At 35.6% G+C, this 18,123-nt stretch overlaps 1 protein-coding gene across 1 annotated transcript in view; it reads right to left on the minus strand.

Annotated features, from left to right (window-relative positions):
* Nucleotides 1–18,123, minus strand: part of Nos (Nitric oxide synthase) — a 2,633,257-nt gene that overhangs the window by 309,044 nt on the left and 2,306,090 nt on the right. The window lies entirely within an intron of this gene.

Consider the following 18,123-nt stretch of genomic DNA (forward strand, 5'->3'; position numbering starts at 1 on the left):
TCTAGGTTGGTTAGAAGTTCTTTAACAAAACATCAACATAAAATATTTATTTGTGACCGCTATCTTCATTACTATACAACTGAAGAAATGTTAAGAACATATACGGTGGAGTGCGTTAAAGTAAATAAATGTAAAATAAGCTTGCCGAGGTATGATAATAAAATTTTAAAATTTGAAAATCATATAAATAAAAATCGTGTACCATTTATAGTATACGCAGACGTTGAGTGTTGATCAAAACCTGTGCATAATAGTAAGCGAGCAATACAATACTATGAAGCATTAAGTGTTGGATATTCTGTAAAGTGCACTTTTGATAACGCGAAATCATGATACATTTTCTACAGAAAAAAAACTGAAAGCAGTGAGAATCCAGCTACCTGGTTTGTGAAAAAAATGCAAGATCTTGCCTTAGATTTACATAGAATGTACAACAATCCAGTACCAATGAGATGATTAACTGAAGAAGAGGACTTTGATTTTTTCAATGCTTATATATGTCACATATGTGAGAAGTCTATTATGAATAATGACAAAGTTTACGATCATTGCCATTTTACTGGGGACTAAGTATTATATTTATGAGTTTGTAATTGAGAAAATTTTTCCCTTTAAACTAAAATTCGCTTTTTTTTACTCATATATCGAGGCCCAGCTCACAATGTATGTAATCTCAAATATCAGGACTCGCGAGCAGTACCAATAGTTTTCCATAATCTCCGCAATTGTGATGCCCACTTATCTATACAAGAACTTGTAACTAGCTTTCCCGGAAGAGTACAAATTATCCCTCAAACTAAAGAAAAATACATTTCTTTTACGGAGTACGTTAATGGGACACGCATAAACTTACGCTTCATTGACTCGTATAGATTTTTGCCGTCGTCGCTTGATAAGTTGGGATCGTACTTAGAGCAGTACGATACTCTAGGAAAGGTTTTCATTCAAAATGATACATACTCTTTCGAGCAAATCAATATGCTGAAGAGGAAGGGTGTATTTCCATACGATTATGTAGCATCATTCGAAAAACTTGAAGAAATCGGGCTCCTATCTAAAGATGATTTTTATAGTATATTGTATAATACACATATAAGTAGTGACGATTACATACATGCTAAAACAGTATGGAAAACTTTTGATATTATAACTCTTGGACAGTATTCAGATCTTTACCTCAAAACTGATGTACTTCTGTTAACAAAAGTATTTGAAAACCTTAGAAATAATTTAGTTATTAATTGAGAATTTTTTTCAGATTTCACTAGAACTCATTACTAATATAGATATGTTTATGTTCATTGAAAAAGGCATACCAGGTGGAATAAGCCAGTGTTCTAACAGATATGCAAAAGCTAATAATCAGTATATGGAAAATTATAAAAAAGATGAATCTAAAAGATATATAGCATATTTTGACGTAAATAGTTTGTATGGTTGGGCAATAACTAAAAAACTTCCTTATGGTGGATTTCAGTGGGTCGAAAATGTTGAGCAACAGCCTCATGATTTTTTTAATATTGGAAATGAAAGTGCTTACGGATACATTTTAGAAGTGGATTTAAAGTATCCAGAGGAGCTCCACGATTTTCATAAAGATTTGCCATTTTGTTTAGAACACATTTCAGCACCAAGTTCAAAGCAGCCTAAATTAATGACAACATTAAGTAACAAGCATAAATATGTTCTTCATTATGAAGCCCTCAAGCAAGCCACAAATCATGGATTACGACTGACAAAAATATATCGAGCCTTAAAATTCTGGCAAAGTGCATGGCTTCAAGAATATATTGATCTTAATAGCATTGAGAGAAAATAGGCTAAGAATGAGTTTGAAAAAATGCTTTTCAAACTATTTAATAATGCTATTTTTGGAAAAACGATGGAAAATGAGAGAAAGCGTATCGATGTCAAACTTTTCAACCATTGAGATAGACGCTATGGTGCAGCATCGTACATTGCAAAGCCAAATTTTTACAGCTGTGATATTTTTGATAAGAATTTTGTGGCCATACAGCTACAACGTGCAGAAGTGATGATAAAAAAACCAATATACATTGGGCTCAGTGTCTAAGATTTATCAAAGACACTTGTGTATCGTTTTCACTACGAATATATGCTCTCCAAACTTAAAAATTATTGTAAACTCTTATACACTGATACAAATAGTCTGATATATTAGGTAACAAACCATGATATTTATAAAATGATGAAATTGGATATTAATGAAATTGACACATCAGATTATGCAGAAAACAATAAATTTACGATGCTGTTAAAAATTAAAAAAAATTGTTGGGCTCATAAAAGATGAGTGCAATGGAAATATCATATTAATATTTGTTGGGCTCAGAAGTAAGATGTATAGTATTCTTCTTAAAAATGAGAATGTGATTAAAAAAGCAAAGGGTGTTATGAGTAACGTCGTCAAAGCAACTATCGATTTTAACGACTATACTAAGTGCCTACGTGACCAAATTATAAACATTAATCAAGAGAAAATAAATACAAGATCACGTCATCCTAAGCTCTAGACTAAGAGGCAAAATAAAATTGCTTTTAGTTTCCGAGATGATAAACGATATATTTTATCAAACACTACAGATACGCTGCATTGGGGCCGTTATAGGATTAAAATAATAGAAGAACAAAGAGCTGGAGAGTGTGTAGAAGATCATAGCAGACCAGCAGCATATAAAAAAGCAGCCAATGCAGAGGAGGAGATTTTTCCAGTAGTGGAAGAGTCCCTATATCATCGGCAGCATCAACCAGCAGAGCTCACTTAGAGCTGTAGTGAGCAGATAAAAGTATCGACTGCTTCATCATCCAACGCAAGCAGCTCAAGACAACAACAAGCTTTCAAAAGAACAGGTTTAGAGTTGAAAAATTTTTACAGAGATAAGCAGATTTGTTTGGAACAGCAAAGCTCAGAAATAAAAATTTGTAACGTGTTTTCTTATTTATATATTTTTTTTTTACTATTTATAAAACTCATATAATTTTCTTATGTTTCAGATGGCTGATTTAGCAGCACTTACTCGGCTGGCCTGTGGAAGATTCCTTCCAACAAAGAAGATCAACAAAATGGTCAAGGGGCAAAGTCATGTAGTGTCGAAGCTAAGAAAAGCTAACACTAAATTCGGCATGAAAGCTATCGCTGAACTATACGATCACTTCCAAATATTCTTACCTCATCAAGTATCTGAGTATCTTGTGAGTAACGAACTATCATTTAATAGTTTGTTGGAATCTATTGATAGAAAGAAGCTGTCAGTTTGCTACAATGGTAATCGTGTTGAATTTTTTAACTAATAAATGTTTAATCATACAAGTACAAGAAAAAAAAAAATAGTTTTGTGAAACTAGTTTAACGTGAGAAAAAATAAATAATACAATCTATTCCATGTTTGGAGTTTTTATTTATCTTAATAAATCTTATGTAAGATATAACATTACCATGTATTGTAAAAAAAATTTATTTGCACACATAACTGATAACATTAAAAGACCACACAAGTTCTATAAAAATTTTTTTACAACTTCTGAATTATAATGATTTTTTAAAGTACATATCACTTTTATTCTTTGTTATTATCAATCCAACTTTCATGGGTATTATCAAAGCCCAACCATTTGACAAATTTTTGATTTCCTCGTCGATGAAGAATTTTTTCAACAAGATAAGTACCAGGATACTTGGTTTTATGCAGTTCCTGCTCGTAGAAGCCTACAGAAATTGGCTAATTTTGGTAATCTTTTAAATGGTAAGTTGGTAGATTGGTTATAGCTACTCGTGTTGTAGTGAATACCTCAGTCAACCAGTTAGGTCTGTATCCTTTTTAAAATACTTGCTTAGCATTACTTATTCGCACTTTATCTCCCACTTTAAATTTCGGTTGTTTTCTCATCCCGATAGTTTTTGATAAAATTTTTTTAAAAATTTCATTTTTAGCAGCAGCTGACACATCCTTTGGTTTCATAGCTATTGTCCAATGTTTCCGATTATTAAAGGCCGTCAGTAACTTAGGTAAGATATCAATCCACTTGTATCTGCCATGCAAGCTGAAATTTTTCACAAATCATGCTTTAGTGTACGATTAAATCTTTACCGGTTTTATTCTTTACGGGCACAGCCCATGCATACTTAGATGATACATCTATAACTGTAAGCAAATACCTATAACCTTTATTTTCATGAGCATAAGGTATCATCTCCACAAGATCAGCTTGCCATGTTTTATCCAAGCCTCGAATATCAAACTTTTGGCAAAGGTAGTTGCATCTTGCAGGTTTATGAAGCTCTTCCACGACTGCTTCTATGTTTCCTAACTGACTTCTGGAGTTATATTAGATATATGTGCTACAATCTTCTTAAGTGTATTTATTTTACGCTGCAAATTAAGTATTGTTTCTGAGAAAACATCACTTAAATTGCTCAATAGTAGATTTATTTTCTCTTGTTCATCCAAAATAAAACTTTTTTCTTTCTGTAAAGTAGTGAGATTGACAGAATCGTAAGGTTAAATAGCTGGTGCAACATTGCACATCCTTTTATTTTCCAAGCCAAATTGACCATCTGTGGTGAGATTATATCCAATTCTTAGAGGACCTCGACTACCACCTTTTGACATAGCTGATCCACGTCCGAACACGTCGATGCTCATTTTTACAGTGAAGTAGAATTGATAACGATTCTCAATACATAATATTAGCTTCCCGAAGCTCCTAAACGATTGAATTCATTTTATTAGTGTGACTAGGATTACCGGCTGATTTTTCTGCCACTAGTAATCTTAGCCGATTGACCAGCTCGTTAGGATCGTCCCAGTAAACGTAGTCCATTTTCATGTTCAGCCTAGCAATTTTAAATGAAGGTATGGACCCGCCTTTCTTCTGAATTTGAGTGAGATTAAATAATGGGGCAATAACATTATTGAATTTATTACTATTTTATGGACAAATCGTCTCATTTTTGTCAAATTTTTTTTTATGCGCACTTGACGTTTCCAAGATTTGTTTGTATTCAACTAAATTATCTGGTGTCATGTGCTCTTTATCAGGATGCTTTTTAATAAGTTACTCCATTAATCCATCAGTCATTGGATATTTTAGATCTTTTATTTGAATTTTATTATTTTTGAAATGTATAGGCGAATCACCAAGTTTATGTTGTCCGTTTTTTTCCTTTCTTATCCCATAAATTCGATCCAGTTCTGACTCTTTTTTATCAAGTATTTGTACGTGTGGATTCATAGGTTCTTCTTTATCAATGTCATGCGCTGAATCATCATCGTCACTTTTTCCAACAACGGTATCATAGTCTTTAATAGTATCATTCGACGAAGAAGTATCATCTTTATTATTACTATTACTATTTGCTGACTGGAACGTTGATGTGTCGATATTTTCAATTTTTGGCTTAAAAGGCTTGAAAAGCTTTTCAGGCAAAAATTCAAAGTTTGGTGAAAGGTTTTTTCCTTCTTTTTGTCATAGATGATTTTATTAAGCGGATCAGTAATAATTTTGAAAGTCTCCCCTATCTGTTTTTCAAAGTCTTCTCTGCCTGACTTTAATAATCGATGCTTACGATTAACAGCTTCTCTTGCTTTTTCAACTTGACCAAGAATGTTTTTTTTCTTACGAAAAGCATCCATGTTGTCCGCTTGATAATAAACAATAGACTAATACACACTTAATGAGCATGAGTTATATTTATAGCAAAAGCGTCAAAACCTCTTCTGTATCTACTATCATCCACTTTTTTTCCCTGTCTATTACAATAAACCCAAGTTTTCCAACTCCCCAACAGTTTACACATAATTTTTTGAATTTACTATACATTATGCCGGTATTAACATGATCATTATAGATGTGTTTCAAAATCATATCATCTTGTCAAAATATCACTAAGAGATTTAAATTATCTTCGACCAAATGCTTTGGAACTTAAGCATATGATTGACACAGAAAGAAGCAATCTATACTTTTGTGACGTCTTATGCAGAAAAAGGCTTTCATATTATCTTGTTTTTCACAGGCAATGTAGTTGAATATTATTATGGAGTTGGGTAGTGCCTTATCAGAAGATATGACTGATTCATGATCGCTATATGAAAAATACTTTACACCATCTATGGGCTCCAACAGTTGTTCTAGAAACTTATACTTTGGTTGATTCAGCGACTTTGAGTATATATAAACATTCTTAAATCTCAATTCGTCGGAGTGAGTAATTACAGCCAGCAAGCTGTTTGTTTTTCCACAGTTTGACGGACCACAAAGAACAGCTCTTATCGTATCGGGTAGCAAATCACCATGGCGTTGGATTTTCTTATCTTGCTTAACGATTCCGTCGAAATTTACGACAGGAAGTTTTATATTCTGATCTATGAAGCTCATGTTTACTGTATGCTGACTCAACTGAGACTGAAACATGATACTGTGAATGGTTTGCCTATATATTTCGAAACTTATGCGTCATCAAATTTCCTAATCTTGCTTATCAGTTTGTTAAAATTCATGACAGGAAGTTAAATATTTTGTTCCTCAGAGCTCGTAGTTACTGCATGCTGAAATATAAAACTATAAATAGTGCTCTACATATATTTGCGAGCTCATTCATCGTTAAGCACTTGGAAAGTAATGATCATTCATCATCGCAAAGGCTGTAAAATTATAAACACACTTATCAATAAACTACCTATAGAGCTGCACGTACCAGGATATCAATATTGTGGACCGGGCACTTAACTTACTAAGAGATTAGCTCGGGGAGATCCGGGTATCAATCCATCGGATCAGGCGTGCAAGCAACACGATGTAGCCTATTCGCAGGATCAAAAAAATATTACAGCAAGAAACACCGCTGACAAAATTCTCGCTGAAAAAGCGTGGCAAAGATTCAAAGCCACAGATGCTAGTTTAGGGGAAAAAGCTGCTGCTTTTACTATTACCAGTGCCATGAAATTAAAATCCAAACTCGGCATGGGAGCATTCCCTAGTACAAATTCTAGTAAAGTGAGTAAGAACAAAATGAAGCCGAAGAAAACTACTTTGAAAAGCTTGATTCGAAGTGCTTCAAAGTCCATGATTTCTAATTGTAGTGCTCGAAAAGCTATAAGTTCGGCGTTAAAAGAAGCTCAGGATGCTGTGAAAAAAGCTGGTGATAGGAAAAATATTGTAAAACCTTGAGTATTGCCTATCCCACAGAAAACTGGAGGATTCCTACCATACCTTATTCCTGCATTTGCTGGCCTTAGTGCTATAGGCACTATCACTGATGGTGTAACTGGAGTTGTCAAGGCTATAAATGATGCTAAAGCTGCTTGAAAACAGCAAGAGAAGAGTGAGAGGCATAATAAAGAAATGGAAGCACTCTTACTTGAAAAGGGGCTGTTTTTAAAATCACATAAGAACGGCTTAAGTCTACATTTAAGGCTTGGAAAAGGCTTAAAAGATGGAAAAAAAAAATTTCTACGCAAAACTGCCTTACCGAGCTCTCACAGACTGTGACCTTATCAAGTATGCAAAAATTTTGAAAATACCCCATATCTGTGGAGTTTTCATGAGAAATGCTTTGCCAGCCGATGGCCCACGTTTTTTCGAATCAGCAATAGTCAATCTCGATGATAAGGATGGTCCTGGTACTCCCTGGGTTGCCTATAGAAAGCGAGGCTATAACGTGACGTATTTTGACAGTTTTGGTGACCTACAGCCACCGATTGATCTACAGCTATATCTTGGTGTTAGATGTGTCAAATATAATTATGAAAGATTCCAAGATTTTGGTACATATAACTGCGGCCATCTTTGCTTAAGCTTTCTTTGTAAAAAAACTTAGTTATCAGCCAATATAAATGTATCCCAATACTCAAGTAACAATAGTCATTGACAAACTGTCATTAAAGAATCATTGACATTAAGTTTATCAGAAACGTTATTTATTCTTAAAGCACAACATTTTTCACCTATCGAGTTGTCACCAGCACATAACTACGTTATTGGTCTAGTATAACTCCTAACTTTCAATTCAATTTCAAATATCGACGAAGGTAATATTAAATTTTATGTAGGCAATCAAGTGGTTGTTTTTCCAACTGGCAGCTACGAAATTCAAGATATTAAGTCGTTTCTGATCAACGTGTTACAACCCGATGATATAGCTATTACCATCAAACCAAATAATAATAATCTTCGCAGTGTGATATCGTGTAGCCATAGGATTGACTTTAGGCCAAAAGATTCTATAGGCCGTCTTTGAGGCTTTAATAAACGAATTCTTAAAGATACCAGTACTCACATCTCAGATTAACCTGTTGCTATTCTCAAGGTTAACACATTAAAAGTTGAGTGTAATATCACTAGTGGAGCCTATATGAACGGAAAAAAAAATCATACCATCCATGAGTTTTTCCCTGCTGTACCACCGGAATACAAAATTGTTGAAGTTCCATCGCAAATCATTTATTTACCCGTTGCTGTTAAAATTATAGATCATTTTTAAGTACGCATTGTTGATCAGGAAGGTAACTTGATTAATTTTCGTGGAGAAGTTATAAATACAAGACTACACTTGAAACAACTCAACTGAAATGAGCATAGTGTACAACAATAGTAGAGTTGGACGAGGCTATGAAAACAAATTATAGCTAGCTATAAGAATAAACCAAAATGGATGAGACGGATCAGTCGTCGACGAACGCTCAAAGCGTTAACACGTCACAACGTGCAGTTCTTAAAAAACCTAGGCCTAAAAGAAAGAGCTCTTGGTGGCAAATAACTAGTGCTTTTTTTTGCTGCCTGCGAACGAGAAAAAGTTGTGATGGAAGAGATTCTTGAAATTCAAACAGGTGTCGTGTTTGATGAGTCGGTTGCACACTACGAAATTCATGTACATCGACCCCACATTGCATCAGCATTTAATAGCAGTGATGAAATTCGCATCTTAATTTAACATCAAGATTTATGTCTTTTACCCTCTCGAAGTTCCCTACGTATGTCTGGACGTATAACAACTGGAGATGATAAATCTCTTGAGAAACCAAAACAAGTTAATAACGCCATCTGCCATCTGTTTGAAGAAATACGATATAAACTAATTGGTATAGAAGTTAATAGGTGTTAGAATGATGGATTGACAACTTTAATAAAAGGATGGATATCTTTTTCTCTCAATCAGAGTTTAATGCTTGAAAATGCTGGTTGGGTAGACATTGAAGAAAAAAAATCTATTATCAATAATCATTCTTATTTTAAAGTGTCAATACATCTGAGTATGATATTTGGTTTTGCTGAAGACTATCGCAAAGTTATGGTTAATGCAAAACATGAATTAATTTTTACAAGATCAAGAGATGATGTTGGTGCCGTTATATAAGTACCTGAAAATTAAATTTTTGAAAAATATAAGCTTAAATTGACTCAGATTAAGTGGCTTGTGCCTTACATAACTGCATCAGACAGACGAAAAATTTGTTTGCTTGGTGTTATTGCTAAAGACAAGCCTATTTCTATGAGTTTCCGCAATTGGGAATTGTATGAGTATTCTCTTTTGCCAAAAACTTCTAGGCATGTGTGGACTATCAAAACTTCTAATCAGTTGGAAAAGCCTTGTTTTGTTATTTTGGGCTTTCAGAATAAGCGAAAAAATGATCCTGCTTTTAATGCCAGTCTCTTTAATCACTGTTATATCAGCAATGTAAAGCTTTTCTTAAACTCACAGTACTATTCTTATAAAAATCTTAATATTAATATTAATAAAAATCAGTTTTCAACATTATATGAAATGTATAAGAATTTTCAAGCCGCCTATTACGGGGAAGAACCAGAACCTATGCTGAATAAAAAAGATTTTATCACACACATGCCTTTTATTGTAATTGACTGCTCTAAGCAGAATAAAGCTTTGAAAATCGCGCCAGTGGACGTGCGCTTGGAGTTTGAAGCACGAGAAAATTTCCCGGAAAATGTATCTGCTTACTGTCTCATTCTACACAATCGCATCGTAGAGTACAATCCCATTAGTGGTGACGTGAGAAAACTTGTTTGAGCACGTATATTGAATTAAAAAAAAAAAAAACACTAGCAGTGAAGTCAGTCTTTATAATCATGGAGTACATAGTGGACATGCAGGGCTTTAAGAAGCCTGGCAACGATTATGTGCTTAAAGAGTTGGCGATTCTTCCACTCCATGGGGATGATGAGCCTCAAGTATTTCTCTTTAAGCCGCCATTTCCTTGGTGCAAACTAAATGATAAATTCAAACGTGAAAATTTATGGCTTGAGCTATCGTATCATGGATTAGATTGGCAATTAGGTGTTATCGACTACACAGAAATTGGTAATGTTCTTCGGGAGAATCTCAAAGATACTAAGAAGACTTTTGTGATTGGAGAAGTGAAGAAAAAGTGGCTCGAAAGGTTTAATTTTCAATTTTCAAGTTTATAATATGGTTGATTATCTAGAGTTAGAACTCTCAACATTAGCTACTGCATGTCCTTACAAAAATGGTGCGTATAGATCTATGTGTGCCACCTACAATGTCAAACGAATGAAAAATTTTTACTTTAATATAGAATGGAAAGATGTTACTGATTCTGAAGAAGATGTACAATAAAAAAACTCAATAAAACTGTATTTTTTTTTAAATTATGTCATAAATAAATGTATTGAATTATATTGTTGTTATTATTCATGTAGCCTTTCCCTCAAAACAAGTTTAAGATTAAAATTTTAAGAACTAATGATTCATTCTAATAAAACACACACTTGCGCAGTGCCTACACTAACGTGTATATAATCTAATTTCAATGCAAAAGTGCTGCTTACTTCATCACGCAGCATCAAACGTGACGGATACGCGTTTATATCGCAGTTAGTACGACGCTTTTGAGCTGCAAAATAAAAATGGAGTTTCACGAGGGTTATGTTATTGAGATTAGAGGTTTCCTGGACGCTTCTTGACAGTTTTTACCAAAAGAAGTGGCTGTGGTGTCGCTTATAAGACCAGCAATCAGTCATTGGATTGTGCAGCCCCCGTGAAATCTTTCCACCTTGCCTATGGATATGCGCCAAAACAATGACTTTCAGTCAAAGCGAGTGCATGAACTTCGCTGGTTCGAGGGTGATTGTTCCATTATAAAGTTACAGCAACATTTGTACACTGTAGCAAAAAATGCACATTGAACTTACGTTTATAAAGATGATACAGCCACTTATTTGGAATCGGACATTGGGTTTACTGTGATTAACATTCAGCAGTATATGGTGCCATCGCGTCACATTCTTAATATAGAATATTCAACAAAGGCGTTAATGTGTGGTACTCATGATTTACAAAAAAGTCAACGTAGAAAGAAATATTGCGCACTTAGTAAAGCTCATCGAATACAATTGTGGCTTTGCTCTTTGGTGAAAAGTAGCATTGAACTGGACTCAGAATGTTATTTAGACGCACTTAATAGTTATCAGAAGAAATTTTCTAAAACGCTGCCCAGTTTAGATACTGTTGATGAAATTAATGCTAATTATACTGATACTGATACTGATAGTGACTCTGAAACTAATACTAATGTTGGTGTCAAAAACGATGACTGTGTGTAGGCAAAAAAAAAAGCTTAAAGTTAGCATAAAATTCAAGATAAAAAAATTAAAGTACATTTCGCCGTGTGGTAGTACAAAGAAATTAGTGCCGTCTTATAAGCTGATGAGAATTCGCGCATTGCTTCAGTTATCCTGTGACGATATATAAGGAAACATTAACAACATGGGTCTGATCTTTAGCAAACCAAAATATGAGAGCCTCAGTAAGAAGGAGGAGGAGGAAGATAAAAATAGCAGGAAACCTCTTTTAGAAAAGCACGTTGAGGCATCTCAACCAAAAGTGAAGGAAAATAATTATTCGCAAATATTTGCACTTATCCAAATAAAGATGGATATGATATATTAAAAAAAAAAATCAATAACCAATTCTTGTGTATTTTTTTTTTTTGAAGCTAACAAAAATATATGTGTATTAAATTTAAAAATTTAATATTATTGGAACCCATTTAAATAGTATCCTTAAAATCTTAAACTTAAATTCATAAGCTGACTGAATTTCTTGGCAAGGTACTGCGTCAAGTAAGCCAACGTTGGTCGCAGCTAAACGGGATACGCGATCCGCTACACCTACATATAATGCTGGTACATTATACGCCTAACTAAAAAGCGAAAAGTTATCGGCCACGGCTTACACATACGTGTATACTAGCATGACTCGTTGCACCCAATCTTGCTAAGAAAAAAATATTACACTGGTACATTATACGCCTAAATAAGAAGTGAAAAGTCATCGGCCACGGCTAACACATCCGTATAGATAATAAATAATAGCTCCATTACTTGGCAAGGTACTGCGTTAAGTTGGCCAACGTTGGTCACAGCTAAACGGGATACGCGATCCACTACATCCACTGATAAGAAATACACGTTCATACTTGATCATCTTCCTCTCACGCTGTACGTTGGGCTTGTCAAACACCTTTTGGACCCATCCTGATGACGTCGGAGCTCGATTCGCGGTCGGAAAGGAAGGGAGCTGTCAGTACCATCCAACTTCACAGCATCTGGAAGAGGCCCCCTTCCCCTGACATTACCATCCGAGTAGTCCGCCCCACCCACCACCCCGACCACCCTTGCCCCTCCTCCCACCGCCTGACCAGCCACTCCCCCACCACCGCCTCTCCTCTACCGCCTGATCAGCCTCTCCCTCCACCACCGCCTCTCCTTCACCGCCTTTTTTTCATCCACAGCTATAGCTAGAGCCTCTCCCCCCACCACTACCTCAGGGGGGGAGCTGGGGGGTGCCAGAACCACTATGGTTTACCTCCTTTTACGAGTAATGAATGATTAGGAGCTGACAGCTCTTCTGGGTTGGCTAGTGAAATAAATTGCTTTTTAAGCCGGTAATATGTTATAAGAAAGAAAAAGCTTAATTGAAGTATTAACAAAACGTTGTTTATTGAATTACAAATATTATAAGGAAAATTAAGATAATCGTAAGCCTAATTGTGTAACTCACTCTAGTTAAAGCCGGCTACTTTTTTATTGGTCGACAAATTCTCTAGAAAAAAGGAAAAGCTCGCAGGAAGCGGTTCTAGTTAAATTCTTCATTAGATTTACGATTGGAGGTGAGTCAAGGAGTGAAAGTGTATAGCACAAACATATTCTTGAAAAAAAGGTGCAGCTGCAGGCAAAAGCCAGTTAGGTGGGGGTGGAGTTAGGGAGCAGGAACGGTTGGTGAGTACGTGATGGACCAATCGTGCGTTGATATCGATTTATGGGTGCGGTAGCTGGGTGACGAATACCTAATGGTATTTGTTATCGACAGTGTGAAGATGTTACTAGACGTGACACGCCCCACTAAGTTTTTAGTCACTAGGTGAGCTCATGCCTGGTAAAATTAACTCACGTTTTATGAATACATGGTTTTCATAATTTACATAAATACAGGGTTACATTTGCATGAAATATTATCTTTACATATAAGTATTTTACATAACAATGTGAATTAATAGCTAACAATTATCTTTTTTTCTAGTGATGCAGTAAGTAAGGTGTAGTGTTGCTCATATAGTTATTCATTTATTTATTATAGTTATTACTATTATATTTTTTTTTGTTTTTTTTTGCTATTAGGAATGCGCTAAGATTCTGTTGTCGGTACGATTTCTTAAAAATATTCTTACAGTAGAGTAAGATGGTATTAGGTTTATAAAGTCAAGTGACAGTACTACTGACATGCAGACGGGATAGTAGGAAAAAAGAAAGGTGGTTATCACTGGACTATGATGTAAAAGTCGAATTTGTTTGAAGTTGACACACAGTAACGGCAAACATCATTATGTAAGTTTCAGTGGTGTACTGTGTTAGGGGATTTAAACTGGCATCTCGCAAGGGTGTTAGCTCCATTACATTGAAATTGCTGCGTGGTACATGCGCAGCAGTCTATCCAGGGTTTAATGTCAAGGAGACAAAGCTTACATCACTGAGGAGTTATATAACGTTCGTTACCATTTTCTCCCTATAACAACTGCGTTAAAAAACCAGCGTATGTTATACCAGCTGTACTAATGGCAGCTGGCTCTTATTCACGAGTTTCGGCTCGATTTCATTCAGGGTTTTGTATGAATTGTCTTATTCATGATACTGAAGGCTGCTATTCAAGTTTTTGAGGGTTACTTCAACTGCTTGCCTTGCTTGGTGTTTAATATTGATTTTAGAAATGAGTTGACAATTGTCCAGTTATATATTTATTACCATATCTTTAATTGAGCTATCCAATTATCGTTTGCAAGTGTTGTCCAATGGACGTATTTGCCTCATGCCATAGCTGTAGAGAGCTGTTTTAAATGAGATTTTCTCTGCTTTCAGCTTTTGTGCAATGGTCAGTTTTTTGCTTGCATGTGTGCGAGGCTAGCTGCGTATGGGTTGGTCTGCAACAAGTATTAATGAGCCCTGTAATAAAAGTAAAAAAAGTCGTCCCAAATTTTCGTATTTTTTTAGCAATGTTTTTCGCCTATCTTTTCAATGAATATCCAGTGCTTAATATTGGTATTATACTTCATGGGTTTGTTGATGCGATGCTAAGCAGATTAAAAAAGAATAAGTAAGGGGTTGATGTGCAGATGCTGGGATATAAAAGTGGCGTATATATTATTTCGAAGGGAGAATGGTTTTAGTGATTGTTGTGCACACATTACTATCCAAGAGCTTTGTGTTTTTTTGCTTTGATTTTTTGTTATTTTTCTTACTGTTTATTTTATTTATTTATTAATTTTTTTAAATTATTCCTCGTTTGTGTGGTTGTTTTTTTTTTGTTTTTTTTTTTTTTTTGTTTTCGTGTTGCTATTTTTTTGCTTGATTAAGAATGTTTCTGTATTTTTTTTGTCTACTTAAAAATTTTAATGTTTTTATTTTTCTGTTGATATTGTGTGTGTGTATGTAATAATTTTGATTTTTTCGTTTTAGTGTGTGTGTATTTCTTATTTGTGTGTTTTTTTTCAATACGTATATACATACATACATACATACACACATACATACATACAATACATACATACATACACACATACATACATACATACATACATACATACATACATACATATATTTATATATACAGGATGATATGTATCGGTGGCATTTCTCGAGAAACAGCGTGTAGAGCAATTTTTTCTAAAGCAAACTCCATTAGAACTAATTTTTTAGAGTAAATGGCTTTTGAATGGAAAGGGATGATGCATCTGCATGAATTTGCGACGTTGCCACATTGTCATTAAGCTTATTTGGTAAGCAGTGAGAAAAGTATACATGGGTATATAGCATATCCATGTGCGCACGCACGAGCGTCTGCTATACTTTACTGCTGGTAATTTGAAGGTTGAATGTTACAAGTTAAATATTATCTGTACCTTATGCTGTTATATTTTAAGCCATGCATGAGAAGTAATTGCACGAATATTTCAAGGATAACATGTCAAATCATATAACAACGAGAGTGTAATAGAATAACGTATTACCTACTAACAATAATAATAGTTATTAAAATTACATTGCAAATATTATAACAATAAAATTTTAAATGTCATAATTTGAATTAAGTGTTAGTATCCTTGTTTTAACAAATAACTTATATCTTATAAATTTTAACAGAAATAGAAGTTTTATAAGCTGATTAAGTCGAGACTAACACAAATTTTCAGATAATTAGTAAAAGTAAACACACATTGTCATGTATATGTGTACTTATACATAATGATATTTTTTTTAATACACGCTTTCTGTCTTACTCACTCTTATCTTTCAAAGCGCCGAGAGTGATCTCTGCATCCTGTGGGTAAGGACGAACTTTTATTAATTCTTCTTCTAAGTGCATGCGGTTCGACTGTGAAATAGATTGCCCTCTGACCTACGAGCGCTGGTGTCTCGTCCATGCTTCAAATATCTTTTGAGCAAGCTTTTTTATGACGATACTTTGGATGGTAGGCATTGCATGGAATTTTCGGTAGTACTTGCCGAGTACTTGGCAGGTATTTGCCGGGAACTTGCCAAGCACTTGGCAGATACATGCCATGCATTTGGTGGGTACATAGCAGGCACTTGCAGGGCACTTGGTGGATACATGCCATGCATTAAGCGGGTACATAGCAGGCACTTGCCCGGCACTTGGCGGGTTCTTGGCAGTTGCACACCATGCACTTAGTGGGTACTTAACGGGCACTTTGCGGGTACTTAACGGGCACTTTGCGGGTACTTACCAGGCACTTGGCAGGTACCTGCCAAGTGCCCGCCAAATACCCGAAAACTTTCTGGCAAGTACCCGCCAAGTACCCACCAAATGCCTGGCAAATACCCGATAAGTGCCTACTAAGTACCCGTCAAGTGCCCGGCAAGTGCTTGCTATGCACCCGCGAAATGCATTGCATGTATTGGCCATGTGCTTGACAAGTTCCCGTTAAGTATTTACTAAGAACCCAGCAAGTACCCACCAAGTGCTCAGCTAGTAACCACCAAATGCCCGGCAAGTAACCGTCAAGTGCCTACTAAGTACCCGTCAAGTGCCCGGCAAGTGCCTGCTATGTACCCACCAAATTCGTGGCATGCATCCGTCAAATGCCCGGCAAGTTCCCGGCAAGTACCTGCCAAGTACTCGGCAAGTAACCGCCAAGTTTCAGGTAAGTACCCGCCAAGTGCCCGCCAAGTTTCCGCTAAGTAAACACCTAGCACCCGGCAAGTGCCTGCTATGTACTGGCCAAACACATGGCATGTATCTGGCAAGTTTCCAGCAAGTTCCTGGCAAGTACCTGCCAAGTACTCAGCAAGTACACGGGAAGTGCCCAGCTAGTAACCATTAAATACCCAGCAAGTTACCGTCAAGTGCCCGCTAAAAACCCTCCAAGTGGCCGGCAAGTGCCTGCTATGTACCCGCCAAATGCATGGCATGTATCTGCCAAGTGCCCGGCAAGTTCCCGGCAAGTACCTGCCAAGTACTCTGCAAGAACCACCGAAAATTTCATGAAATGCCTCCTATCCAACGTATCGGCATAGAAAGTGCTTCCTCAAGAGATGTTTAAAGCATGGATGAGACACCAGCGCTCGCAGATTAGAGCGCGATCTATTTCACAGTCATGCCGCATGCACTTAGAAGGAGAATCTATAATAGTTCGTCCTTGCCCATGAAATGCAGGGATTACTCTCGGTGCTTTAAGAGATGAGAATGAGTAAGACTGAAAGCATGTAGTCAAATAAATATCAATTTGTATAAGTACACATGTACATGACGATGTGTGTTTACTTTTACTAATTATCTTAAAATTTGTGTTAGTCTCGACTTGATTAGCTTATCAAACTTTTGTTTGTGATAAAATGTATAAGATATAAGTTTATCTATGTAAAACGGGATGCAAATACTCAACTAAAATTATCACATTTAAAATATGATCGTAATAATATTTGCAATCTAATTTTAGTAACTGTTATGATTGTTAGTAGGTGATACGTTTATCCTATAATAGTCTTGTTGTTATACGATTTTATACGTTATCCTTGAAATATTTATGCTATCACATCTGATAAATGGCTTCAAAACATAACAGCATAAGGAGCAGACATTATTCATCTTGTAACATCCAACCTTTAAATTATGAGCAGTTAACTATAGCAGACGCTCGTGCATACGCACATGGATATACCCATGTATACAGTTCACGAGAACACTGCTTACCAAATAAGCTTAATGACAATGTAGCAACCTTACGAAATCATGCAAACACGCCATACCTTTCCAACCACATTTAGGGGTAGCTTGGAAGGTTTTTTTAGTCACCTCCCGTTTGAAAGCTATTTGCACTAAAAAATTAATTTAAAAGAGGTTTGCTGTAGAAAAAATTGCTTTACATGCTGTTCCCGGAAAATGCCACCGATACATATTATCCATCTTATATTTATGTATCTATATATATATGTATTTTTTTTTATTTCATAGTGCTCTACGTCCGGCTCCTTTAATAAGGGCACTACTATGGGCACTTAGCACTTTGGAATAGAAAGGGAAGAGGGATGGGAGGGGGTAGGGGGAAATTA

This window comes from Copidosoma floridanum, unplaced genomic scaffold (assembly GCF_036245765.1).
Source record: "Copidosoma floridanum isolate Cflo_tuat_1 unplaced genomic scaffold, Cflo_Japanese_pri ptg000020l, whole genome shotgun sequence".
Taxonomy (NCBI): Eukaryota; Metazoa; Arthropoda; class Insecta; order Hymenoptera; family Encyrtidae; genus Copidosoma; species Copidosoma floridanum.